Source organism: Bos taurus, chromosome X, assembly GCF_002263795.3.
Source record: "Bos taurus isolate L1 Dominette 01449 registration number 42190680 breed Hereford chromosome X, ARS-UCD2.0, whole genome shotgun sequence".
In the NCBI taxonomy this organism is placed as follows: domain Eukaryota; kingdom Metazoa; phylum Chordata; class Mammalia; order Artiodactyla; family Bovidae; genus Bos; species Bos taurus.
In genome coordinates, this window is record NC_037357.1 from 64721287 (window position 1) to 64745013 (window position 23727).

The following is a 23727-nucleotide window of genomic DNA, read 5'->3' on the forward strand; positions in this document are numbered from 1 at the left end:
CACATGTACACTTCCCAGACTCTGTCCAATGAGAGGAACTGGGAAATAATGAGTACATACAAGTCTCATATATTGGATTCTAAATTCCTTTTTCCACTAAAACTTTTTGGTATTTCTGGGAGAAATTGTTAATTTCATGGCAAATTCAGGGAAAGTACAAGATGAGCCTGGAATACCGTGTACCAAAAGCATCAAATTGTTCAAAGAATGATGGGAAGATGTCAAAAGGACAGAGAGCCTGGCTTAAGGAGATTCCCACTGTCCAAGGCTGGAACAATATGGACATCACTATAAATAATGATAGTGACAAGTCATGACTCCCATAGTAAAATAGGAGGCTATTAATCAAATAGATTTAATTAAATTAATGAATCTAAATTTTGGTGAGGAATTATATATATATATATATATATATATATATATATATATATATATATATACTTTAAAACACAAAAGAATGTTTTAATTACAACATAGGGGAGAGTAATTTGACAGTGGAGGAACTTGACAGCAACCACTTTAATCAAGTGATTCAAGTGAATGTCATCAATATTGGGACACACTGAAATCATGAACCACTTGATAAAATGAGATGATATGAACACAGTATCACTTCCATCATTTTCCTGTCAAAGATGCAAAACATGATATTCTTCATGGGCAAACACTGGATGGAGCAAAATTGAGAATTCTACAAAATAACTGGCTTCTATTTTGGCATTCGAGTAATACTGCCTCACAGAATGAGCTGGGAAATGTTCCTTTCAACTTCTATGGATACATCTAGAATGCATGTGTGGAGAATTGGCATGCCTTTTGCTTTATGTATTTGGTAGAATTCAGCAGTGAGTCTATCTGGGTCTAGGTATAATAGGGGGACTTTCATGAGGTGGGTTGGGCAAGAAGTTTAAAAATGAATAATTCTATCTCTTTGCTATTCAGATTTTCAGTTTCTTCTTAAGTCAATTTCAGTCAATTGTGTATTTCTAGAAATTTGTCCATTTCATCTAAAATTTCTAATTAGTGCCATGGTATTCCCTTACAATTATGTTTATTCCTCTAAAGTTGGTAGTAATTTTTCCTTTTCTATTGTTAATTTTAGTGATTTGAGTCTTCTTCTTCCCTTGAACAATATCACGAAAATTGTGTTAACTTACTGACCTTTCTAAACAATGAAATTTTCATTTGTTGAGTACCTCTGTGGTTTTTCTATTCTCTATTTCTTTTATTATGCTGCAATATTTATTGTTTAATATGGCTGCCTATTTGAGTTTGGTTTGCTACATCCCCTACCTTATGTATAATGTGTTTTTGCTTTCACTCTTCTCAAAGTGAAAAAGCAAGAGAGTTCCAGTAGAATATCTACTTCTCATTTATTGATTCTGCCAAAGTCTCTGATTGTGTGGACCACAACAAACTGGAACATTCTTAACGAGATGGGAATACCAGACCACCTGACCTGTCTCTTGAGAAATCTGTATGCAGGTCAGGAAGAAACAGTTAGAACTGGACATGGAACAACAGACTGTTTCTAAATAGGGAAAGGAGTGAGTCAAGGCTGTTATTGTGACCCTGTTTATTTAACTTATATGCAGAGTACATCAAGAGAAATCCTAGGCTGGATGAAGCACAAGCTCGAATCAAGATTTCCAGGAGAAATGTCGATAACCTCAGATATGCAGATGACACCACCCTTATGGCAGAATGTGCAGAAGAACTAAAGAGCCTCTTGATGAAAGTGAAAGAGGAGAGTGAAAAAGTTGACTTCAAACTCAACATTCAGGAAACTAAGTTCATGGAATCTCGTCCCATCACTTCATGGCAAATAGATGGGGAAACAGTGGAAACAGTGACAGACTTTATTTTCCTGGACTCCAAAATCACTGCAGACGGTGACTGCAGCCATGAAATGAAAAGACACTTGTTTCTTGGAAGAAAAGTTATGACCAACATAGACAGCATATTAAAAAGCAGAGACATTAGTTTGCCAACAAAGGTCCATCTAGTTAAGGCTATGGTTTTACCAGTTGTCATGTATGGAAGTGAATGTTGGACTATAGAGAAAGCTGAGCACCACAAGGAGAACTAACCAGTTCATCCTAAAGGAAATCAGTCCCAAATATTCATTGGAAGGACTAATTGTGAAGCTGAAACTTCAATGCTTTGGCCACCTGATATGAAGTACTGATTCATTTAAAAAGACCCTGATGCTGGGAAAGATTGAAGGCAAGAGGAAAAGGGGATGACAGAAGATGAGATGGTTGTATGGCATCACCAACTCAATGGACGTGAGTTTGAGTAAACCCCTGGGGTTGGCAATGGACAGGGAGGCCTGTCATGATGCACTCCATAGGTTCGCAAAGTGTCGGGCATGACTGAGCAACTAACACTTACTTACATTACTCTGTTTTTTTTGTTTTTTTGTTTTTTTTTTCACTATTTCCTTTTTGATACAATAAAATCCACCCAACTACTCTTCTATATTTCCTCTCTGAGCCCTACAATCAGTAATTTCTCCAAGAAGCCTGGCTCCTTTTATTGGAAAAGAGTATTGGGAACCAAGATATGTACTTATTTCTACATCATTGTTTCTTTTGGATTTTGAGAGTTTCATTTCTCTTAGACCCTTTCAGCTAACAAGACAAATAAATATATGTATGTATACTCATGTGCCATCTATTTAACTGTTCAATTCAATTATGCATGTGTAAGATTACTCCTTGGAAGGAAGGTTATGACAAACCTAGATAGCATATTCAAAAGCAGAGACATTACTTTGCCAACAAAGGTCCGTCTAGTCAAGGCTGTGGTTTTTCCTGTGGTCATGTATGGATGTGAGAGTTGGACTGTGAAGAAGGCTGAGCACCAAAGAATTGATGCCTTTGAACTGTGGTGTTGGAGAAGACTCTTAAGAGTCCCTTGGACTGCAAGGAGATCCATCCAGTCCATTCTGAAGGAGATCAGCCCTGGGATTTTTTTGGAAGCAATAATGCTAAATCTGAAACTCCAGTACTTTGGCCACCTCATGTGAAGAGTTGACTCATTGGAAAAGACCCTGATGATGAGAGGGATTGGGGGCAGGAGGAGAAGGGGACGACAGAGGATTAGATGGCTGGATGGCATCCCTGACTCGCTGGATGTGAGTCTGAGTGAACTCCGGGAGTTGGTGATGGACAGGGAGGCCTGGCGTGCTGCAGTTCATGGGGTTGCAAAGAGTCAGACACAACTGAGCGACTGAACTGAAGATTATCACGATGGTTAACATGTAACCCAAGAGAAAAAATACTATCAACTAGATTACAGTGCTTTTATCTTTGTTTCAATCTTGCAAACTACATTCATTTCCAAAATTACTTACGTCAGGGGATCTTAGTAAGGTGGCTTCATAGATTTGTAATATAATTAGATTGGTTAAATTCTGCATTCCATTCTTGATGTCAAAATGTGTTCTTTTTTAAATATGCATACACTGACACTTTTTGTGTTGTAAGGGTCTATTGGTTTTAACAAATATATAGTGCCATGTATTTACCATAACATTATACTGGATAGTTCCACTGCTCTTAAACATTCTCTATGCATGGAGAGGAAATAGCAACCTACTCCAGTATTCTTGCCTGGGAAATCCCAGGGACAGTGGAGCCTGGTGGGCTACAGTGCTTGGGGTCTTATAGAGCCTGACACAAGTTAGTGACTGAGCACAGTCATTTTTAGGAACCATATTGGCCACAGAAAACACATCAGTGGCTCCTAGTTTGTGGCCTCTTGTTTAATAACTTTCTTTCACACTAGGCTCTCTGTTCCATAGAGGCACATGCCCATGCGTCTGCTCTGCTCAACATGTCTGGATTTAACAAATTGAAAAATAAAAAAGATGTACCCACCCTCCCAGTAGAGGACCAGGTTCAGAAAGAATACAGTGGCAAGGAGATGGCATTCTGTCACCCCCATCCCCAACTCTTTTGCAACTGCTGCTGCTGCTACTGCTAAGTTGCTTCAGTCGTGTCCGACTCTGTGCAACCCCATAGATGGCAGCCCACCAGGCCCCGCCATCCCTGGGATTCTGCAGGCAAGAACACTGGAGTGGGTTGCCATTTCCTCCTCCAATGCATGAAAGTGAAAAGTGAAAGTGAAGTCCCTCAGTCGTGTCCGACTCTTAGCGACCCCATGGACTGCAGCCTACCAGGCTCCTCTGTCCATGGGATTTTCCAGGCAAGAGTACTGAAGTGGGGTGCCATTGCCTTCTCTTTTGCAACTATCCACTGGAAATATCGCCATCTTTTTTAAGCCCTACTACCAGTTGACCCTGGCAAGCCTCCTTATCCTCCACCCTGAATTCATCGCAATGGCCACATGGGTTCTGGCTGGGGCAGGGCCCTCTATGATATTAGCTAGGACCCAGCCCTGGCTGGTCCTCAGTCTCTAGGTGCCGGGGCAGTCCAGCACACCAGGAGCCATTTCCTCTCAGCTCACTATGTGGTCCCTCAAATCGTTCCTGTGCTTTTCCATGGCTGTTACCTGTGTCTATGCCTTAATGTTTACTTCTCTGAGAGACAAAGCTGAAGAAATCCAGTGGAAGATGCTCTCTGGAGGGCACATTTTAATTTAGCAGAATCTACAAGAGTATGCATGAGACTGGCTTGAGATCACGTTGCTCTGGCTTTTCTTCATTGTGCTGATGTACGTGACAGTGAAGTTGGCAGGAGAGAGTGGAGAGAGTAAAATTTAGACTCCTGCTGCCCGTCAGGGCTGTTCATTCGGCTGTCTCATTAAAAAAAAAAAAAAAAGGAAAAGTCTTCCTTTGAAGAAGACTACATATTCCATACCTTAACCTTGCTCGAGATGTACCTTGTGAAATTTGTGTCCAGTGTACGAAATCTGAAACTCATCATGTCAACCGGTGGTAACCACAAACCCCTCAATGTCGAGGTTCCTGCAGACTTAGGAGCTCTGGGGCAATGAAGAATCCAACTGAGTAGATTTATGAGTCAAAGTAGGAGAGGAATTGTTGAGTGTTGACATACCTTATGCAAACTAATAAAATAACATTCATTTAGGTTTCATCCATTTATTTTTGCAATTTGATAGCTCATTTCATTTTATTCTTGAATAATATTCTGTTATGTTGATCTTTGCTTATCCAGTCATCTATTAAAGGACACTTTGGTGTGTGTGTCTGTCAGAGAAAGAGAGTGATAGTATGAATTAAGCTGTTATAGAGTTCATGTGCATGTTTTTGTGTGGGCAGTAGCTATCAAATCTTTTTCTGAACTATCTAGGAGCATAATTTTTAAATCATGTGGTATGACAACATTTAGCCCTGTAAGATATTGCTTCCAAATTGCATTCCCACTAACAATGAGTGAGAGTTCCTGTTGTCCCTCATCTTTGCTGGTAAATGGTTTTTCAGATTTTTTACTTGACCATTCCAATAAGCCTGTAGTTTGTATCTCATGTTCTAATTTCACCAGTCTACTCTAAAACGTTATCTTATTTCTATATTTCCATTGTGTTTTATTACCATCAATTCTTCAGGCGTTTCATCTTTAATCTGAGGTTTAAGAAGACTTCTGCTCAGCAAAACTTCTGCCTCTGTTTAAGCCATCAGTGATTACTTTCCTTAATTAGTCCTCTAATAATTTTTTCATGAAAGACTCATAAGTTGAAATCATGTATATTAGAAACAAAAGTAGTTTTAACTGAACAACACTGAGCATATTTTCTTTTCCTGAGTATTTCTTTGTCCACTATTGTTCAGTGCTTCCACACAAAACTTTAAGTTCAGCATGAACTTCTCACCTTTTTCTTTGGTTTGCTTTGATTCTCTTCTATCCTTGCTAGATGTTTACCAAATCTGTTTTCATACCAGTTGCAGTTTTGCATTTATCATGAAGTTTCATTACAAGCATATGTGTATTTTATATGAATCTTCATTTTATTATGTGTGTCCTGCATATTGTTTTGAAAAACTATATGCTCACTATTCCAGTTTTCAACAGTCTGTGCCTCTTCTCCATTGAGATTCAAATGAATCCATTTATATAATGTTTGAAACAGAGAGCAATCATAAAATATGTTGGTATGGTTATTGAAGAAAATATATTTCAAAAAGAACAGTATCTAAACTGTTTGCTACTTGAGAGCAAAGTTTATTTTCTCTCAGTGTATTTTGTAATTATGAAAGTCCAAATGTTCTTGTATATATTCTATAAACAGAGAAGATAAATTAGCAAACACCTCAATAGAACATAGATTTACAGAAAATCTAATGTTCCATTTTAACTAGCTCAATGTAGATCTTGTTATAGTTCAGTTATCCACAGTCTTGTTTTTGTATCAGCAGAGAATGTGTTGGTTCTCTTTGGGGGGGGGAGATATTTTAATCAACATTTTTATATGCTTTGGATTTTCAAGAGAAGCAAAATCTTAAGATACTTGTTTTCAAGTGTCTAGTGAATACTCTGCCTGATGAACACTTTTCTATTTAATAAGTTATCATTAGTAAAATGTACATTCTTTTTACTTCCACCACCGATTTAAAGTTGGATTGGCATCACCGACTCAATGGACATAAATTTCAGCAGGCTCTGTGAGATCGAGGACAGGAAAGCCTGGCATTCATGGGTCACAAAAAATACATTGATCACAAAAAAGTAGACACGACTGAGTGACTGAAATGATCCTATTAAGTACAGTCATTACAAAGTTTTCAAAATAATATGTAGTCCTCAAATAAGACCAGATGACAACATTTGTCACAGTAGTTTTTTCCTAAATTCACCTGGTAATTTGTTGTAGCCATCAGTGTTTGGTAATTTGTTTTCTATGGAAGAATGATAAATTGCACATAATTTAATGACTGAATGTGGTTTTGGAATGAGGCATTCTCTTAGACAGTTACCCTCTACAGAAATGAGTCTTTAGGGGCTAGTGTTAATGAATATCCATGTACCCAATATAGTTAGGCCAAGCAATATCAGAACATTGGAGTGTAAAGCAGAGAGTTTTATTGCAGGGCCATGATCCTGAACTCCCCAAGAGTTTTAAGCAAAACACACTTCTGGAAGAGGTGACGGAGTGGTGTGATTAACTGTTGCAAATGTCTCCCTGTCAGATCCTCTGCTGCTGAAATAAGGTCACGGTGAGGTAACAGTGTTCATGTAAGCCTCTGGTGAAACAACTATTACTACCTTTGCTGAAAGAAAAGCTTCCAAGCGTGGCTTTCGTACTCCAAGGTCCTGTTTAGGAGGAGGGGGACCCTGGGCAGGCTGGTTATCCTGACTGGGAGCATTCATCCAGCACCCAGTCTTGACCCTCCCACCAGTGGCCAGTCCTAGCTGAAGAGGCAGCTCTCAGTCTCTGGGCCCTCCTCTTTAAAGGTCTCCATACCTTGCCCAACCATCTTCAATGAAGGAGCCAGGTGTCCACCATGCAGCTGGCCCTCAGTCTTCTCAGTCTACCCAGTGGGTGGGGGCTGGGTCCTATAGAATGACTCAGGCAGAAGCCACAACCATTCGGTCATGGAAGTGGGGATGGGAGAGCTCGGCTATTGCTCTGAACCTGGGGCCAGGCCAGTGAATGGCTCTAGCAAGCAGCTCTGGGCCACTGCAAGACACAGCCTTTGGCCTGTCCCCAGGGGTTCTGACTTGCTCCCCAACCCAAGGCCAGAGGACCTGGAGGGCCCTGGGCAAAGCCTGCAATATATCTTTAACTAAACTCTTCTAAGAGGCTGACTCTGGTGGAGCTGGATTTTGAACTTCACTAATGGACCTGAGCTCAATGTGCAGCTCCTTATTCCTCCTGCCCTCTTACAGTATCTTCTCTTCTGCGATTATTCAATGTATGACTAAAGTTGGTACCTTGGACCATCATGGTCCATTTCCACTAGCCCTCAACAACCACATTCAACTCTCTGTTTCTATTACTCAGGTATTTTAACTAACAGTATCATGTGATGATAATGTTTTTGTCTTCCTCTAACTGAATATTTTACTTAGTGTAATGTCCCTAAAGACATATACATTGCAAATGTGGGAACCATTTATTTATTCACTGCTGGAGGTATAATGGCAACCCACTCCAGTACTCTTGCCTGGAAGATCTCATGGACAGAGAAACCTTGTAAGCTACAGTCCATGGGGTTGCAAGGTGTCAGATATGACTGAGCGACTTCACTTCACTTTTGACTTTGGAGGTATAGTTGCATTGTAATATTTTTAAATCAATTTTTATTTGAGTGTAGTTATTTTATACTGTTGTAGTAGTTTGTGCTGTACATCAGTGTGAATCAATTATATGCTTACATAGATTCCTTCAAGTTGGATTGTCTTTCCATTTGTGTCACCACAGGGCTTTTTAAAATTTTGTTAGTAATTTAAATTGATTTCTTTATTTTAACTGGAGTATGATTACTATACAACATAGTGATGGTTTCTGCCATACATCAAACTTAGTGAGCCATAGGTACACATGTGTCCAACACATCCTTAAGCCCACCCTTCATCCCTCCTCACCCTTTTCCTCTGGATTCTTCCAGATCACTAGCTTTGGATGCCCTGCTTCATGCATATGTGCACCTGAAGGATGATTTCCCTGTATTAAAAAATTACTTTTCTTCTACTTCACATATTAAAATATGGGTGCAAAGTTTTCCTTCTTCAGAAAGGAGGCAGTGTAGGAAGGAGAGGCACTGGAGGAGGGAGAGGTGTTGGGGATCAGGAAGTGTTCCAGCTGCTGGTGGCAGACAACATTTAGGAGGTAGAAGTGGTGGCGGAGGAGGAGCAGAAGAAGGTGTCTGCAAAAGAGCAGGAGGAGCAGCTGGAGGAGCAGGGCCAGGAACATCCAAGGACAGGAGCCTCGAGTGACCAGCCCCAACTGGAAGCACTGGCGGCATTGGTGGCCCTGCAGGTGGAGCTGAGCTCTGCCAATGAGAAAGACCCCAAAGCCTATCTTCGGATCCAGAAGAAGGACCATCAGAAGAGAAAGCATCCCTTGAATCAGAGAAGTGCCATCATCCAGGGCATCCCTGGCACCTGGGGAAAAGCTGTATCCTTACTGCTGCTTCTTCTAGGTCAGATGCTCAGAGGAGGAGAAGGAACAGGAGCAGGAGGAGGGGTGGGGGTGAGGGCACCAGCCAGCTGAGGGGGGTCGAGGGAATTGGGGGGCAAGGGAATTGGGGACAGGGGGAGTTGTGATCTCCACAGGCACAGTGCCAGCAGAGCCTGGCAGTCTCTCTACCTGTATGTGTCTAAGCAAATGACTATGGGAGGCTCATTTTGGCTCACATCTGCATAGATGCTACACACTTTGGCAGGAATGTATGTCATCAGTGACCAGAGACAGTGTGCCAGATGACTCCAGTACAACCATTTCAGGAAGCATTTAATAGGAGGCTTCCTGCACGCTCTTTTGGATCTGTCAGGAATCCTCTGTGCCTTATTAATTCCTGAATATTCAGGAGTTAATAGTAGAAGCAATCCTCTCCCATGGCTAAGGAATGCAAGCATTTCCTTTGATAGTTTTTCAATACGGTGATAAGTACTCTCTTCCTTCTTATGAACCATACGGTAAAAGTGATTGTTTACAACACTCTCTCTCTTTAATATGGATCACCTATGTTTTGTAAGTCTTAAATTTGAATCTTTATCTTTGCTGAGAATAACTACCTTGTAAGACAGGATATATGTCCACATCATGTTGATTAAAACACCTTTGCTCTATCAGAGCTTTAGTCCCCATGTCTTCTCTCTCCTTCTCTTTCTTTCTCTCTCTCAGGCTAATTCATTCGAGTGCAGAGGCCCTCTGGGTTCACTTTCCTGCCAGGGCTTCTAAGACCCTCTCGAGAAGGCACTCTGCACCTTCACCCCATCGGGAAGGCGCTTGAGGCCTTTGTGAACAGATCAAGCCCCGAGTCAGGGATTTTATTGGTTTTCTGCATAAACTAAGGAATATCAGCCTCTTTCACTCTCCTTTACTTTCTTATCATTGACTCTGGACCACCAGGTTCTGGTCCATTAAAGGACCTCAACAAGTGGCACCCAGAACAGGAGCGTGGTACACATGGCAGGTACAGATGGAGTGACCCCGAGGGCCTATTGAGGCCAGTAAGTACTAAAATATGGGTCAAATGGCTGGAAAGCCCCATCACTTTTCTACTTTACTTCATCACTTATTTAAAGTTCAGGGATTTTCAGTTTTGCCTCAGTGAATACAGGCTTGCCTTCAGACAGTAGTTGAACGTAACCCTTGGTTCCCTGATGAAAATAGTTTTGATTTAGAAATTTGGCACTGGGCTAAAGAGAATGTTGAATGTGCCGCCAGACAGGGAAAAAAAAAATATCCCGATAGATTTCTGGCCCCTATGGGCTCTTATTGAAGTCGTGATTTTGCAATTACAAGGTAATTCTAGCCCTCCTAATATTAGGCAACAGGCAGAACACTTATTACATGAATATGAATTAGATGACAAAACCTTAGGAAAGGCCCAGTTAGAACGACATAAAATATTTCAGAATTTTCTTACAAGCCCTGCCCTGGTTGCTATAAGTGCTCCTCCCCTGCCAGTGGGCACAAATCCCAAAGTCTCTCCCTTGCTAGAACCTAATGATTCTGGCAACGACTCCTTTAAGACACCTTTTGACATTAAAGCCGATAACACCTTTCGGAATAACAATAATCTCCCTACTCACTCTCCTTCACGACAGAGGCTCTCTGAATGGCTGGCTTTGAAAACAATTCTCTGAAGCTGATGGTTTCTCTGCCTTTCCAGTTTTTAGAAATCCTGACAATCAAGGGCACATAATACCTCATTATGAGAGTATTAACATTTTTCACATGCAACACATTAAAAAAAAAAAAAAAAAAGCTATAGCTATGTATGGCCCACATTCACCTTTTACTAAAGCACTTCTAAATTCTGTAACATCTTCTATTGGAGGTTTTATTCCCCATGATTGGCGAACTTTAATAAAAGCCCTTCTTAAACCAGGAGAATAACTTCAATGGATATTGTGGTTTCATGATATAGCCAGAGAACATGCTAACAGAAATGCTCGAGCTGCTGCTCCCCAAAATCAAATAACTTTTGAAATGCTAACTGGCACAGGACAATTTGATGCTCAGATCAGATCAGATCAGTCGCTCAGTCCTGTCTGACTCTTTGCGACCCCATGAATCGCAGCACGCCAGGCCTCCCTGTCCATCACCAACTCCCGGAGATCACTCAGACTAATGTCCGTCGAGTCAGTGATGCCATCCAGCCATTTCATCCTCTGTCGTCCCCTGATCCTCTTGCCCCCAATCCCTCCCAGCATCAGGGTCTTTTCCAATGAGTCAACTCTTCACATGAGGTGGCCAAAGTACTGGAGCTTCAGCTTTAGTATCATTCCTTCCAAAGAAATCCTAGGGCTGATCTCCTTCAGAATGGACTGGTTGGATCTCCTTGCAGTCCAAGGGACTCTCAAGAGTCTTCTCCAGCACCACAGTTCAAAACCATCAATTCTTCGGTGCTCAGCCTTCTTCCCAGTCCAACTCTCACATCCATACATGACCACAGGAAAAACCATAGCCTTGACTAGACGAACCTTTGTTGGCAAAGTAATGTCTCTGCTCTTGAATATGCTATCTAGGTTGGTCATAACTTTCCTTCCAAGGAGTAAGCATCTTTTAATTTCATGGCTGCAGTCACCATCTGTAGTGATTTTGGAGTCGAGAAAAATAAAGTCTGACACTGTTTCCACTGTTTCCCCATCTATTTCCCATGAAGTGATTGGACCAGATGCCATGATCTTCGTTTTCTGAATGTTGAGCTTTAAGCCAACTTTTTCACTCTCCGCTTTCACTTTCATCAAGAGGTTTTTAGTTCCCCTTCACTTTCTGCCATAAGGGTAGTGTCATCTGCATATCTGAAGTTATTGATATTTCTCCTGGCAATCTTGATTCCAGCTTGTGTTTCTTCCAGTCCAGCATTTCTCATGATGTACTTTGCATATAAGTTAAATAAACAGGGTGACAATATACAGCCTTGACAAACTCCTTTTCCTATTTGGAACCAGTCTGTTGTCCCATGTCCAGTTTTAACTACTGCTTCCTGACCTGCATACAAATTTCTCAAGAGGCAGATCAGGTGGTCTGGTATTCCCATCTCTTTCAGAATTTCCACAGTTTATTGTGATACACATAGTCAAAGGCTTTGGCATAGTCAATAAAGCAGAAATAGACGTTTTTCTGGAACTCTCTTGCTTTTTCCATACAGAAGCTCAAATACAGTGCCCTCCCTTGTTACATGAACAATTAAAAACAATAGCCCTTTAAGCTTGGGATCAAATTACTCCTCAAGGGGCACCTACAGGTAGCTATACTAAAATATTACAGGGTCCCAATGAAACATATGCTGATTTTTTTAGCTAGATTACAAAACTGCTATTTCCCATACTGTAATTGGAGAAGAAGCCAAAAGGCAACTAGAGAAATAACTTTCTTATGAAAATGCAAATCAGAAATGTCAAAAATCTATAGCTTCAATTCATTACACAGGGACTATTGTTGATTATTTGAAGGCTTGTCACAATCTAGGGTCAGAAACTCAAAAGATGAAAATCCTAGCTGAAACAATGGTTGCTGCTTTAAGAAAGGGAAATGATGGATGCTTTACATGTAGAGATAAGAACAATTTAAAAAGTGAATGCCCTAAGAAAGTTTATAAAAAACCTCCAAAAATCTGCCCTCACTGCCATAGAGGAATGCATTGGGCCAAAGATTGTAAGCCTAAAGTTGAAACTGAAGGGAGACCAATTCCAGGAAACTCCAATCAGGGGACCCCACAGGTTCCCTTCAACAAAAACCAGTAGCAAATCCCATCTTTTCCCTCAAACCCTCAACATCCAGCAGTGCTGTCGTCGATATACCGGCCTTAAATTACTTTCTCCTTTACCACCAGGCAGTCCCCTCTAGAATACCTACTGGACTTTTTGGACCTCTGACCCCACAAACCTGTGGTCTTTTACTTGGCCAATCTAGTTTGACTTCTAAAGGAATTACTGTTCATCCTGGAGTAATTGATTCTGATTATAAAGGAGAAATTCAAATTATGATGTCATCTCAGATTTTATGGCAATTCAAAAAAGGGGATAAAATAGCTCAATTATTCCTTTTACCTTATATTTCTATTAATTCCTCTAATGATGTACAGATGGGCAGATTTGGCAGTACAGATCAAAAACAGTCGTTTTGGACATCATTAGTATCTAAATTTGCCTGACTGACTATAAATATCAAAATTAATGGTAAAAGATTTTCTGGTCTCCTCGACACTGGATCTGATATTACTATTATTTCCAAATATTTGTGGCCCAAATCCTGACCTGTACAAAAAATTTCTTGCCAAATTGCATGGCTTTCTCAAACCAAAGTACAAGAGATTAATCAGAGTACTCAAATGTATCCATGTGAGGGACCAGAAGGCCAACTTGCAACATTAAAACATTATGTGATAGATGCACCCCTTAATCTAATAGGAAGGGACTTACATATGCAATGGCAAACTCAGATATACATTCCACATTTTTCCTAAGGGCCACTTCTCATTTAACAAACAATACAATTATTAAAATAACTTGGAAGGATGACGAGCCTATTTGGACAGAGCAGTGACTCCTCACGAAAGAGAAATTACAGGCAGCTAAGGAACAAAGGTCCGTCTAGACAAGGCTATGGTTTTTCCAGTGTTCATGTATGGATGTGAGAGTTGGACTGTGAAGAAAGCTGAGTGCTGAAGAATTGATGCTTTTGAACTGTTGTGTTGGAGAAGACTCTTGAGAGACCCTTGGACTGCAAGGACATCCAACAAGTCCATTTGAAGGGAGATCAGCCCTGGGTGTTCTTTGGAAGGAATGATGCTAAAGCTGAAACTCCAGTACTTTGGCCACCTCATGCGAAGAGTTAACTCATTGGAAAAGACTGATGCTGGGAGGGATTGGGGGCAGGAGGAGAAGGGGATGACAGAGGATGAAATGGCTGGATGGCATCACTGACTCGATGGACGTGTGTTTGAGTGAACTCCAGGAGTTTGTGATGGACAGGGAGTCTTGGCATGCTGCGATTCATGGAGTCGCAAAGAGTCAGACATGACTGAGCTACTGAACTGAACTGAACTGAAGGAACTTATAGATATACAACTAGAATTAAAGCATATTGAGGAATCTTATTCTCCTTGGAACTCTCCTATTTTTGTTATAAAAAAGAAATTTAACAAATGGCGTCTCCTAACGGCCGAGGGGAGCTACCCCATGTCCGAGGCCAGGGGTGATGGCCAAGAGTGCCAGGCTGTGACAGTTTAGGAGCGGCCCAGAGGAGCTATCACACTCCCGAGATCAGGGGCAGCGGCCAAGAAGAGCAGCCCCACGTCCAAGGAGCAGTGGATGCACGGGCGCAGGAGGGCCAAGAGGAGCTACTCTACATTCAAGGTCAGGAGGGGTGGTAGTGAGGAGATATGCCCCATCCAAGGTAAAAAGCAGCAGCTGCACTTTGCTGGAGGAGCTGTGAAGAGATACCCCACGTCCAGGAAAGAGAAACTCAAGTAAGACAGTAGGTGTTGCAAGAGGGCATCAGAAGGCAGACACACTGAAACCATAATCACAGAAAACTAGTCAATCTAATCACACTAGGACCACAGCCTTGTCTAACTCAGTGAAACAAATCCATGCCCTTGTGGGGCCACCCAAGATGGGCGGGCATGGTGGAGACGTCTGACAGAATGTGGTCCACTGGAAAAGGGAATGGCAAACCACTTCAGCATTCTTTCCTTGAGAACCCCATGAACAGTATGAAAAGGCAAAATGATAAGATACTGAAAAAGTGACTCCCCAGGTCAGTAGGTGCCCAATATGCTACTGGAGATCAGTGGAAAAATAACTCCAAAAAGAATGAAGGGATACAATACCCAGTTGCAGATGTGACTGGTGATAGAACCATGGTCCGATGCTGTAAAGAGCAATATTGCATAGGAACCTGGAATGTTAGATCCATGAATCAAGCAAATCGGGAGTGGTCAAACAGGAGATGGCAAGATTGAATGTCGACATTCTAGGAATCAGTGAACTAAAATGGACTTGAATGGGTGAATTTAACTCAGATGACCATTATATCTACTACTATGGGCAGGAATCCCTTAGAAGAAATGGAGTAGCCATCATGGTCAAGAAAAGAGTCCGAAATGCAGTTCTTGGATGCAATCTCAAAAATTTCAGAAGGCTCTCTGCTCATTTTCAAGGCAAACCATTTAATATCACAGTAATCCAAGTCTATGCCCCAACCAGTACCACTGAAAAGGCTGAGGTTGAACGGTTCTGTGAAGACCTACAAGACCTTTTAGAACTAGCACCCAAAAAAGATGTCCTTTTCATTATAGGGGACTGGAATGCAAAAGTAGGAAGTGAAGAAACACCTGGAGTAACAGGCAAATTTGCCCTTGGAGTACGGAATGAAGCAGGACAAAGGCTAATAGAGGTTTGCCAAGAGAACGCCCTGATCATATGAAACACCCTCTTCCAACAACACAAGAGAAGACTCTACACATGGACATCACCAGATGGTCAACACTGAAAACAGACTGCTTATGTGCTTTGCAGCCAAAGATGTAGAAGCTGTATACAGTCAGCAAAAAAAGACCATGAGTTGACTGTGGCTCAGATAATAAACTCCTTATTTCCAAATTCAGACTTAAATTGAAAAAAGTAAGGAAAACCACTAGACCATTCAGGTATGACCTAAATCAAATTCCTTATGATTATACAGTGGAAGTGAGAAATAGATTTAAGGGCCTAGATCTGATAGATAGAGTGCCTGATGAACTATGGACGGAGGATCGTGACATTGTACAGGAGACAGGGAACAAGACAATCCCTATGGAAAAGAAATTCAAAGAAGCAAAATGGCAGTCTGCAGAGCCCTTACAAATAGCTGTGAAAAGAAGAGAAGAGAAAAGCAAAGGAGAAAAGTAAAGATATAAGCATCTGAATGCAGAGGTCCAAAGAATAGCAAGAAGAGATAAGAAAGCCTTCCTCAGTGATCAATGCAAAGACATAGAGGAAAACAACAGAATGGGAAAGACTAGAGATCTCTTCAAGAAAATTAGAGATACCAAGGGGACATTTCATGCAAAGATGTGCTTGATAAAGGACAGAAATGGTATGGACCTAACAGAGGCAGAAGATATTAAGAAGAGGTGGCAAGAATACACAAAAGAACTGTACAAAGAAGATCTTCATGACCCAGATAATCACGATGGTATGATCCCTCAGCTAGAGCCAGACATCCTGGAATGTGAAGTCAAGTGGGACTTAGAAAGCATCACTACGAACAAAGCTAGTGGAGGTGATGGAATTCCAGTTGTGCTATTTCAAATCCTGAAAGATGATGCTGTGAAAGTGCTGTACTCAACATGCCAGCAAATTTGGAAAACTCAGCAGTGGCCCCAGGAATGGAAAAGGTCAGTTTTCATTCCAATCCCAAAGAAAGGCAATGCCAAAGAATGCTCAAACTATGGCACAGTTGCACTCATCTCACACCCTAGTCGGAGAAGGCAATGGCACCCCACTCTGGTACTTTTTCCTAGAAAATTACATGGATGGAAGAGCCTGGTAGGCTGCAGTCCATGGGGCCGCTAGAGTCGGACACGACTGAGCAACTTCACTTTGACTTTTCACTTTCATGCACTGGAGAAGGATATGGCAACCCACTCAAGTGTTCTTGCCTGGAGAATCCCAGTGACGGGGAAGCCTGGTGGGCTGCCATCTATGGGACTGCACAGAGTAGGACATGACTGAAGCGTCTTAGCAGCAGCAGCAGCACACGCTAGTAAAGTAATGCTCAAAATTATCCAAGCCAGGCTTCAGCAATACGTGAACTGTGAACTTCCAGATGTTCAAGCTGGTTTTAGAAAAGGCAGAGGAACCAGAGATCAAATTGCCAACATCTGCTGGATCATGGAAAAAGCAAGAGAGTTCCAGAAAAACATCTATTTCTGCTTTATTGACTGTGCCAAAGCCTTGGACTGTGTGGATCACAATAAACTGGAAAATTCTGAAAGAGATGGGAATACTAGACCACCTGACCTGCGTCTTGAGAAACCTATATGCAGGTCAGGAAGCAACAGTTAGAAATGGACATGGAACAGCAAACTGGTTCCAAACAGGAAAGGAGTACGTCAAGGCTGTATGTTGTCACCTTGCTTATTGAACTTATAGGCAGAATACATCATGAGAAACGCTGAGCTTGAAGAAGCACAAGCTAGAATAAAAATTGTCGGGAGAAATATCAATAACCTCATATATGCAGATGACACCACCCTTATGGGAGAAAGTGAAGAAGAACTAAAAACCTCTTGATGTAAGTGAAAGAGGAGAGTGAAAAAGTTGGCTTAAAGCTCAACATTCAGAAAACGAAGATCACGGCATCTGGTCCCATCACTTCATGGGAAATAGATGGGGAAACAGTGTCAGACTTTATTTTTCTGGGCTCCAAAGTCACTGCAGATCGTGATTGCAACCATGAAATTAAAAGACACTTACTCCTTGGAAGGAAATTATGACCAACCTAGATAGCATACTCAAAAGCAGAGACATTAGTCTGCCAACAAAGGTCCATTTAGTCAAGGCTACGGTTTGTCCAGTGGTCATGTATGGATGTGAGAGTTGGACTGTGAAGAAAGCTGAGTGCTGAACAATTGATGGTTTTGAACTGTGGTATTAGGGAAGACTCCTGAGAGTCTCTTGCACTGCAAGGAGTTCCAACCAGTCCATTTAAAGGAGATCAGTCCTGGGTGTTCTTTGGAAGGAATGATACTAAAGCTGAAACTCCAGTACTTTGGCCACCTCATGCAAAGAATTGACTCATTGGAAAAGACTCTGATACTGGGAGCGATTGGGGGCAGGAGGAAAAGGGGACGACAGAGGATGAGAAGGCTGGATGGCATCACCGACTCAATGGTCATGAGTCTGAGTGATCTCTGGGAGTTGGTGATGGACAGGAAGGCCTGGCGTGCTGCAATTCATGGTGTCGCAAAGAATCGGACATAACTGTGCTACTGAACTGACTGACTGAACTGAACATACCTTAGAAAAGTTAATGCATATATGAAACCTATGGTTGCATTAGAACCAGGAATCCCACCATCTACCACTATTCCTCAAAATTGGCATATTATTATTATTGATTTACAAGTTTGCTTTTTTAATATACTTTTACACCCTTTAGACCAAGAGAGATTCACTTTTTCTCTCCCTTATCCTAATCATATTGGACCTCATAAACGGTACCAATGGACTGCACTGCCATAAGGGATGATGAATTCTCCCACCATGTGTCTGTACTATGTAGCCAAAGCCCTTGAGTCTGTGAGAAAGCAATTTCCTAACTTTCTTGTTATTCACTATATGGATGATATATTGTTTTCAGCTCCATCTATCTTAGAAACTCAACACATGTTTGATATAGCTCAACTATGCTTTCAAAAACTCTGGGTTAATCATTGCCCCTGAAAAAACTCAAACCTCTACCTTACCATTACTTGGGGTTTGTTGTTAAGAGACAACATATTACTCCCCAGCTAACTCAGATCTGTACTGATAAATTATCAACCTTAAATGATTTTCAAAATCTCTTAGGTGATATTAACTGGATTAGACCTTCTTTAGGCATTGCTAATTATCAACTGAATAACCTATTTAATACTTTAAAAGGAGAGCCTGATTTAAATAGCCCTCGTTCACTTTCTCAAGAGACATGAGAAGAACTCTATTTGGTGCAAAATAAATTACAAAAACAATTTTTTACTCACATCGAACTAGATTTACCTCTATAATTGTTTATATTCCCCTCTCTTCATTCTCCCACAGAACTTCTTGCCCAACAAGAACACCCAGTAGAATGGATCCATACCTGTTTTAGGTGAATAAAGTCACTTACACCCTACCTTGATTTAATTGTTCTAATCATTATCAATGGAAGAAATAGGACTAAAACTCTAATTGGCTCCGATCCTCATAAAATTATAATACCTATCAATCTCAATTTGAGAATGCATTACAAACTTCTCCAGATTTCCAAATAGCTTTCTGGAATATTTTGGAGAAATTTCATTTCATTATCCTTTTGGTAAGCTGTGGAATTTCTTCAAAAATACTGAATTCATTATTTCTCGCATTATCAGCTCACAGCCTATACCACAGGGTGAGGTTTTTTATATAGATGGGAATAAAAACGCCAAAGCTTCATTCTGGTCTCTTAAGGAATATAAAGTCTTTTATACTAAATTTCATTCTGCTCAACAAATGAATTATATGCTCTTATTCAAGTTATTTGCCTGCATCCTTAACCCATGGCTCAGAAGGTGAAGCGTCTGTCTGCAATGCAGAAGACCTGCATTCGATCCCTGGGTCGGGAAGATCCCCAGGCAAAGGAAATGGCAACCCAGTCCAGTACTATTGCCTGGAAAATCCCATGGATGGAGGAGCCTGGTAGGCTACAGTCTATGGAGTCACAAAAAGTCGGACACGACTGAGTGACTTCACTTTCACTTTACCCCATTAATATAGTCTTTGACTCTATTCTGTTTTTGTATTAAAAAAAATATAGAAACCTCCATCATAAACTCCAATCAACCTATTATTCAACAACTCTTTTTCAAACTACAATCTGTTGTTAGAAACCGCAATTCTCCCATTTATGGTACACATATTCGAGCACATTCTTGTCATCCTGGCCCAATGACTTATGGTAATGAGCAAGCTGATAAACTGGTTTCCTTTGCTAGTCCAGAGGAACAGCATGCTCTGTTGCATAACAATGCTGGCTCCCTTCACCAGCTATGGAAAATCCCATACCACCAGGCTAAAGAAATTATTAGTAATTGTTTACTTGTATACACCTACATCTTTGACCCATCACACAAGGTATTAATCCTCGCTGTTTGCAACCCAATGAACTATGGAAAATGGATGTAACTCATTCCTGAACTCTCTCCATCTTCTTTCTTGCATGTCTGTATCCACACTAATTATTCTTTTATTTGGGCCACACCTCTTCACCGTGAGGCTACACAAAATGTTAAAACTCACTTATTAGCTTGTTTTGTTGTAATGGGAATTCCTAGTTCTATAAAAACAAACAATGGCCCTGCCTGTTAGGAAGCATTTAACAGTAGGCTTCCTGTGTGCTGTTTTGGATCTGTCAAGAATTCTCTGTTCCTTATTAATTCCTGAAGCCTCTCCTGGGGCTGAGGAATCCAAGCATTTCCTTTGTTAGTTTTTCAATATGGTGATGAATACCCTCTTCCTTTTTATGAACCATATTGTAAAGTGATTATTTACAACTCTCTCTCTCTTTAATGTGGATCACCTATGTTTTGTAAGTCTGGAAATTTAATCTTTATCTTTGCTTAGAATAACTACCTTGTAAGACAGTATATATGCCCACACCATGTTGATTAAAACACCTTTGCTCCATCAGAGCTTTGGTCCCCATGTCTTCTCTCTCCCTCTCTTTCGTTCTCTCTCTCAGGCTAATTCCTTGGGGCGCAGAGGCCCTCTGGGTTCACTTTCCTGACCAGGCTACTAAGACCCTCTTGAGAAGGCACTCTGTGCCTTCACCCGATCGAGAGGGTGCCTGAGGCCTCCACAAACAGAACAAGCCCCTTGTTAGGGACTTTATCGGCTTTCTGTGTAAACCAAGGAATATCAGCCTCTTTCTCTCTCCTTTACTTTCTTATTGGTCGACTCTGGACCACCAGATTCTGGTCCATTAAAGGACTTCAACACCTGCCTATATTTCTGGACACTGTAAACAATTTTTGCAATATTTTTCTATTAAACATATTACAGGTATTCCTTATAATCCACGGACACTAGGCATAGTCAAATGAGCACATCACAAACTAAAGTTGCAAATAAAACAATTTAAAAAGGGGGAATACAACACTACTGTCTTCCTTATCTAAAGCGGACTTTACTAGATTCCAACATAAGATATTTTCTAAACCTATCAGTTGAATTCAATTCAGTCACTCAGTTGTGTCCGACTCTTTGTGACCCCATGAATCACAGGCAGCAGGCCTCCCTGTCTATCACCAACTCCCAGAGTTCACTCAAACTCATGTCCATTGAGTCAGTGATGCCATCCAGCCATCTCATTTTCTGTCATCCCCTTCTCCTCCTGCCCCCAATCTCTCCGAGCATCAGGGTCTTTTCCAATGAGTCAACTCTTCGCATCAGGTGGCCAAAGTATTGGAGTTTCAGCTTTAGCATCAGTCCTTCCAATGAACACCCAGGACTGATCTCCTTCAGAATGGACTGGTTGGATCTCCTTGCAGTCCAAGGGACTCTAAGGGTCTTCTCCAACACCACACTTCAAAAGCATCAATTCTTCGGCACTCAGCCTTCTTCATAGTCCAACTCTCACATCCATACACGACCACTGGAAAAACCATAGCCTTGACTAGACAGACCTTTGTTGGCAAAGTAATGTCTCTGCTTTTCAATATGCTATCTAAGTTGGTCATAACTTTCCTTCCAAGAAGTAAACGTCTTTTAATTTCATGGCTGCAATCACCATCTGCAGTGATTTTGGAACCCCAAAAAATAAAGTCTGACACTGTTTCCACTGTTTCCCCATCTATTTCCCATGAAGTGACGGGACCAGATGCCATGATCTTCGTTTTCTGAATGTTGAGCTTTGAGCCAACTTTTTCACTCTTCTCTTTCACTTTCATCAAGAGGCTTTTTAGTTCCTCTTCACTTTCTGCCCTAAGGATGGTGTCATCTGCGTATCTGAGATTGTTGATATTTATCTGGCAATCTTGAATCCAGCTTGTGCTTCTTCCAGCCCAGTGTGTCTCATGATGTACTCTGCATATAACTATTGTTAATAAAACTTTATTTGTTTTAATTTTTTTAAACTTACCACAGGGAGATATCTTAACAAGAGCAGAAAGGCATTTCAAAGAAATGAAAGACACTTTTCTTCCTCTGCCCATTTGGTACCAAGACAGGTTAACAAAACAATGGAAATCTGGGAAACTAATCTTACAGGGAAGGGGGTATGCTTTTATTTCCCCAGATGGATCCAACGAACTCACATGGCTTCCTCTTAGGAAGATTCCACCCAAGGGGGCCCCTGGTCTTCAAAATGGAGATGAGACAACAAGGACTCTAAGAGGAAGAAATTCCAGTATGGGCCATGGCAGCTCTAAAAATCTCCAGGAAGCATTGCCCTTGGCGGCATCACCCTTATGATCTCCCCACTTGGGGACAAATAAAAACCCTTACTAATCGAGCAGAAAATTTGTTCTCTCAACAGCAATTGCCTTGGAGTCCTGAGTACATTCTCCTGGCAATGCTCAGTCTCTTGACCTGTACTTCCCCCCACTTGAGCTAATACCCAACCCCCCTCTATTGCAGGTCGTAGAATGGACAAAAAAAAGACCAATCATATCAAACAATGACTCCACCCATACGATGCCTCCCTGGAATGTGAAAGGGCCCTTCACACCCTGGGGAGGAGGGAAAACTAATTAACATTTCTTTAGGTTATGAAGTCCTTCCCTTGTGCATGCGCTCAGCAGAATTGAGCATAAACATCAGCCATCAAATGGGCTTTTGCCCTGCCTCCCAAAAAGGATTTTTGGACTTTTCTTAGACTATTACTGCCCTTTCTTTGTCTGTGAACCATGTTTATACTACTGAGATTTTAGGGAAAGTGTTAGGGAAAGAACAAAGAACGTTACTTATAAGAACTTCACATATACTCCTGTTCATTGGGACTAATGTCAAGCCAAATCAGGAAAATTAATGTTTGTGGCTAATTATTTAATTGTTGATTGGGGGTCCCATGGCATGTGGTTATTTAACTGCTCAGAAGAGGTTAACAGCATGGTGGGTGACTATGCTTTGCAAAAGGCATGGAAGGTCACTGACACTATGATGGAACATTACCATGAAAAAGGACTTCTTGGGTGGCTTGATGGTGGATTAGCTCCACCCTGTCCTAGGATCATCCTCAATAAACAGAGTGGGCCTGAACAATGGGGCATTTGGAAACTTGCTGCGAGCATCGAGCACTGAAGAATTTGGAACTTGGACCAGACATTTCACAGGGAACAGTCATGGTCATAGTAACTATTTCTTTCACTATAAACAGTCATATTTTATACAAGTCTATGTCCCATTCCTTTTGTTATAGCCATAGGAAATTTACAATTTAATAAGCCTTTACGTTCTGTAACTTGTATTAATTGAGAACTATATACTTGTCTTAACTCTTCTCTCTCTTTAAGAAATGATTCCCTTTTGATTCTTCGATCTCGACATAATTTGTGGTCCAACGACCTGGGAAGAAGGTCCCATGGCTGGACTTGCTTCCAGATTACATCAATTTTGTGTTACTCTTGATTCATTTTAATCATAGTGACTACAACTGTGTACAAATCAAATTTCACTTTACAAATATAATAAAATAGGGGGAATTGTGAGGAAGCATTTAAAAGGAGGCTTCCTGTGTGCTGTTTTGGATCTGTCAGGAATCCTCTGTTCTATATTAATTCCTGAATATTAAGGAATTAGGAGGAGAGGCAAGCCTCTCCAGGGGCTGAGGAATGCAGGCATTCCCTTCGTTAGTTTTTCAATACCGTGATAAGTACCCTCTTCCTTCTTATAAACCATATGGTAAAAGTGATTA

General features: G+C 41.1%; 1 long non-coding RNA gene across 1 annotated transcript; it reads left to right on the plus strand.

Moving 5' to 3' along the window:
• Nucleotides 1-467: 467 nt before the first annotated feature.
• On the plus strand, nucleotides 468-21939 carry LOC132344298 (uncharacterized). The gene is made up of 2 exons (XR_009493510.1): nucleotides 468-9045; nucleotides 19385-21939. It is a non-coding gene; the product is annotated as an uncharacterized lncRNA (long non-coding RNA).
• Nucleotides 21940-23727: the final 1788 nt, after the last annotated feature.